The sequence below is a fragment of the Etheostoma cragini genome, chromosome 4 (assembly GCF_013103735.1).
Source record: "Etheostoma cragini isolate CJK2018 chromosome 4, CSU_Ecrag_1.0, whole genome shotgun sequence".
Classification (NCBI taxonomy): domain Eukaryota; kingdom Metazoa; phylum Chordata; class Actinopteri; order Perciformes; family Percidae; genus Etheostoma; species Etheostoma cragini.
The window spans coordinates 28,508,580-28,514,449 of NC_048410.1; the positions used below are offsets into that span (position 1 = coordinate 28,508,580).

Sequence of the window (5,870 nt, forward strand, 5' to 3'; positions counted from 1 at the left end):
GATAGTGAACACTTAATACAGCAGACTTTCTCATATCACCAGTGATCTTGTGCATAATCAAATCCCCAGTGAGGGCGGCAGCTTGCAATAAGCCCAGAAACTCTATGCAATAAGCCATGTGCACTAAAATGAGCTCCCTCCATAATTCTTCACTCATCATATCTGCTGTAAGTGGCTAAGAGCATCTATTATTTTTAAGATGTACAAGTGTCCTGCTCCTTCATGTCACAGACAACATGCCGGTCTGAGATATTATCTGTGTTCATGATTTATTAATAAAATGCATTTGATCAACAAGTAAATGGATGTTATCCATGTTCTTGTTCAATATAAAAGGAGAACATTGCAGAAAATTAGGTCAGACGTCATCCAAAACAGAGCAATGAAGTCAGGGGAGAGCGTTCTAGTTTTGTTTTTAGATTCAGCTTTTGCCAATTGTTTTCTATTTTGGGTGTCGCAAGAAATGTATTAAAAAAAAAAAAAAAAAGAGGGAATATGCTTCTTAAATGCATGTGCCAGGAAGCTTAAAGAAACCAACAATATGCTGCTCGCAGAGAGGTTGCATGAATTTTTAGGTGATCAGTCTGCAAAAAGCTACATTTAAACCACAAAAAGCATTTTTAATGTATCTATGTACATTTGCATTGCATTCTATTAGAGAATATACAACCTCAAGACCCATAACCTCATTGATGTAATACTTCCCTAAAACTATTTCCAGTTCAGGAAGAATAGCACCAGTGGGCTTTTTGTTTTGTGAAGTGAACTTGCCCTCTTAAACAAAAAAACACGTTATGCAAATGTTAAAGAACACACACACACACACACACACAAAAAATACACACTGCGAGGACACCCGTTTTATTTTTGTCCCATGGCAGATGTGGCCATTGGCTGTCTGTGATAGTTAATCCAGAATGCTGGGATTCATACAAGTAGGATTTAACCATAACCATGACACCAACATCTGTCAGGACCTCGCTTCGAGCTCCCGAACCCAGACGTCACAAAAGCGGAATATTTCTGTCTTACTGTTTCGATAAAAGACTGAGAAGCGGTAGATTCAGAACATAAGGTAAGTGTACAATGAATCCCGGTCACAACGTAGTGTTTCAAGGCCTGGAAAGCGATGATTTATTCATTCCAGCTTATGTAACATGTTTTTCCAGCCCTGATTCCACAGTAGATGATTTGTGCATGGAGCGCATCTCTTCATTCTCAACTGTTCTGCCTTTCTGATAACTTTATAAACATGACCCTTAGTTTTCTGACAGCACTAGAGCTGTGCATCTTCATTTATTTCCTTCATTCCTGCAGTTTACTGCTGCTTAATGTCATGACTGCAACTACCTGAAAACAATAGCATCAAATGAAATGTCAAATGTATATTAGCTGGTGTGAAACAGAAGATCAAACTGTAATAATAAATGCTTTTTGCTCTACATTGCTCATGTTCATAAAAATCTATTTTTCATTCTCAGAAGGCATATTTTAACGACAAAGTTAGGCTACTTTTACTTTTCTATTTTGACTGACAGGAGGTTGGATCACTTGCTTCTATTGTAATCTTATATCTTATCAGTTGACACATGGGCTTCTTTATTATGTTGTCATCAGGTATAGATCAGATTTTGAAAACACCATTAACTGGGTATCTGCAGTTATGATTAGGAGCACTGATTATGAAGTTTGAACTGCATAATTAAACCCGGAAAATGTAAGTGTAACAGTTGTACTGCAACGACTGTGTATTCTGTAAACTGTACAAAATAGGAACCACCCAGTCACAGGTATTTATCACAGAATCAAACCCATAGACTGTCTACACATAATGCATTTGTATTGCGTCAAAATGACAAGTTGCTTTGTGAAATGTATAATTATGACAAGAATGGGAACGCCAGTGGACACTATTATTTTAGACTGTTTGACTTAAATGAAATTTAAATTCTGTTTCTAACAGAATGTGGGTCACTGTAGCAGACAGCACACAGCAAAGCAAAAGAAGAAGATAGTGTGAGGCAATACATTAATAAAAATTGTATTTGTTGTATTACCAACAATTGCTGCTCATGCTCATTGCTGCATAATGTACTAGAGTAGTCATTGCAGTTATTGCAATGGTTATTTATGCATTACTTAGCAAATGTTGTGATATTTCCCAACACACACACTAGTGTCTTTTATCTCTCATTGGACATTTGAACCTCACACCCTTCATCTATCTTTGCAAACACGTTATGCCTAAAATCAGTTTAAAATATGACATTACAGCAGATTAAATTGTATTTGAGTTGATTTTTTTTAAGTTTACACAAGCTGTCTAGTTAAATTATTCATTTTTTGACACATGCGTCACATCACCATTGTCACTGTCAGCCTCCTAGCATGCAGATGTTAGCATTTAGCTCACAGCACGGCTACCGCATGGTACCAGCTGCTAGCCTGGCTGTAAACTCTTATTCTTGTTTTAAACTAAGTTCATTCTATTTTAACCAAATTTCCCTTTTGATCCAACTCTAAAAAGATCATGCCTCCATGCAGGCGGTGAAAAAAAACCATCTATATAACTCACAACCTGCATTATTTTGAGGACTTCACATTAAATTGACTAATGTCCCAGAACAATGTTCCTTCCCTTGATGTATTAGAACTTCAAAACAACGTAAAAATAAATCAGAAAAATTGAATTTTCAGTCACAGGACCATCAGTTTCAAAACCAGGCTAATGACACTGCTGGAAAGATGCAGCCAGGTCAGCACTTCAGAAGCTAATGGCTAATTTGGCTCATTAACTCTGACACACTGAATGAGTGGTCAGGTTTTAGCTTGGTACTGGATATTTAATGGAATTTTAAGAGGTTTGGAGACCTTGAAATGCAAGACACATTACCTTTTTTAATTTGAATTTACATAATCGTTTTTTACATGCATTATTTGACATATGTTAGGTCCATATGTGTTTGTGTTATGTCATGAATGTAAAAATGAACAACTAGCTCCTCTGTCAGCTTCGTAGCCACTGGAAAATAGAAATGGGGAAATCAGACCAATTACTAAAGCTGGTCAGTCTGATGTCATGTTGCCTGAGCTCATTAATATTCACCCACTTGCGCTGGGTAAAGATGCTGATAGCCAGGCTCTCATTGGCTAGCTGTTAGCCAGTCAGAGTAAAGCAGCTTAGCTTGTTGAATATTAATGAGAACTGGCACAAATCAAGTCTTCCTGCAGGCTTTGTATACCATGCTAGAATGGCTTGAAACAAGGTAACCAAGGCATTTTTTTCCACAAAAAATGTTACAGAGTCCATAGTAGAACTTCAGACATTACCAAGAAGTAATGAAATACGTGTGGCAGGGCACCTTTTAAGGTAAACGGCATAATACGCTACTCATAGTTGGACTACACCTTGCAGTAGCGAGCAAAGCAAGCAGCCGCCAGGGGCATAACAGGGGCGGTATGAGCACTTAACAAATAAATTCCTGAAACCTTTTTTTACAGAATTATCTATCATTTCACCGTGTTGGGAACTGGCGAATTAGCTCGCCTGTTTGCTGAGAACCGTGCACAGAGAAGCCATGTGAGAAGGGGAAATGGGATTGTGGAGCGGGGGACAGTTCACCTCTGGGTTGAACAGGTTTCTGGGCAGAGGTGCTGATACCACCCACAAAGCTGATCGCGGTTGTGTCAGTTAAACTTTTGATCTCCAATCGTATCCTGAGTTGAAATATAGCCTGCTTTACGGCTTTACTATCGAGTTGATAGGAGTGTGTTTGTGTCGGCCGTCTGAAATGCAAACCATTTAGACTACTTTTCCTTAAAGGGGGTGCGCCCTTTAAAAAACCCGGAATAAATCGGTGCCTATGTTTGCACACTTACTCCCTCATGTTGCATGTCTTGTTTTACTTCCTGCCGTGGGGGTTTTCCGCCTATGTGAATGTCTGCCCTGCCCTCATGAGTTTCACCTGTTCCTCGTCAGCCGTCACCTGTCTCTCATTAGCACCCTCATTTCCTTGTGTATATTAGTATTCTCTTGTTTCAGTGTCCAATTTTCTACTTGGGTTTCCATTTGGATTCAGATTTTGTAATCAGAGCAACTGGACTCCTGCTTTTAAACTTTCCTCCATGACAAAATCAATTCATCAGAACTGTAAAAGTCTTTAATTTAGTTGAATCAATGTCGTGCTGAGTATGGACTGAACTTCTTAATGCAACATACTACCAAAATATATTGAACCTTTCTTTCTCTAGTTTGATGAAATGTTATGATTGAGACTTGTGAGTCATTCTAAGCTGAGGTGTATTTTGTTCAGATAAAAACAATAGTAATTACTTTGCTAAAAGTTGGAATTTACTTCACTGCCTGCATGCACTCTGAGTTAATGAAATGCAGCATGTCTCTGTGTAGCTTTGGTAAAGAAACTCCTCCATAGGTGCAACCTCCAGCTCACCCAGTAAGAGCTCGCACCCCTTTGTTATCATCCCCCACCCAATATCTCTCCTACCTTTCCTGTCTATCCACTGTTACCCTGAAATGGGGAACACGCCCCCAGAAAATAATCTTTGAAAGATATATGGGTCGATAGTTAGAGAAAAGCATAAAAGACTGTGGCAACTCACCCATAAACCCTGAGACTTGTACACACCTATAAAATAACTGTAAGATTACTGCGATTACAATATAAGAAAAGCACCACAAAGACAGAAATATGTACAGATAAATAGAGTAGAAAAAAATCCCTCTATTCATCTGTACATTTATTCTGTACAAGAGTAATTAGAGATATTACACAGTATGATTAATTGTATATGTAAACACCAAAATAATATATACTGCTACAATCGGTGAAGTGAAGTAATAAGACTCTAACAGTATTTGTCATATTTCATTTATCTTGCTATTGCAACTTCTATGTCTTCTGTGTTGAGATTTCTTTTTAAATCCTCTGTTTCCCTCTGGTTGTGTTGCTGTGGTCTATTGTTTTGGTGTGTTTCAACTAGTCTAGCGGATCAGAATTACTGCAGGTAGACCTCCAAAGACGGAGGCTTTTTGAAAAATCCTGTGACAAATCATTGTATGGTGGGATGAAGACTTTTTTCATTTTGTTCCTGTTAAGAAATATCATCACGTCTCGCAATACCAACAATGTAACCTGCTTTTATAATATAAGATAAATATAACTAAAAATACTGACATGTTCCCGCAGGCAGGCTTGCCCTGGCTTAACTGTAGACATGATGGAAGAAAACAAGAAAACAAGCGAGTAGCAACTGGGAGTTTCAGAGAAAAGAAGAAACAAATTACACTACCGGTCCAAAGTTTGGGGTCATTTAAAAATGTCCATTCTATTCCATTATAGATAGAATACCAGCTGATCTGAGAAGGTGGGTGATCTTTAATGCAAAATCTACATCGCCCATTATTAGCAACCATTAATCCAATGTCCCAAAGGCTCATTCTGCTCACTGATCTGACATAATTTTAAAAAAAACTAGATGTAGACTAGACCAAAACATTGGAGAACCTTTTGCATTTATGTAAGCCCATAATTTAATGTAAAGACTGCTGCCCTGGTTGAAAAGAACAATGCAACTGATTTCTCAGCTGGTGTTGTGTCTACAATGGAGTGCAATGGAAATTTCGAAGTGACCCCAAACCTTTGAGCGGTAATGTGGACCAGTATTTTTGGAAATACCGGGTACAGTACAGTACAGTGGGCCTATTGAGGAACAAAAACTAAAGAAAAATGCTTTGGAAGTAAAAAGGAGGGAACAGCTACACGTTCCACTTAATTACAGCCTTCATGTCGGAAAGTGGTCGTTGGTATTACCATTTGTGCGATTCATCACCCCACTCTGTGACAGCACCC

General features: G+C 38.3%; 1 protein-coding gene across 1 annotated transcript in view; it reads left to right on the plus strand.

Moving 5' to 3' along the window:
* Window positions 1-885: 885 nt before the first annotated feature.
* Window positions 886-5,870, plus strand: part of lactbl1b (lactamase, beta-like 1b) — a 24,338-nt gene continuing 19,353 nt past the window's right edge. The window contains exon 1 of the mRNA XM_034870206.1: window positions 886-1,075. The gene's annotated coding sequence lies outside the window, so the exon portion shown is untranslated. The remainder of the gene's footprint in view (window positions 1,076-5,870) is intronic.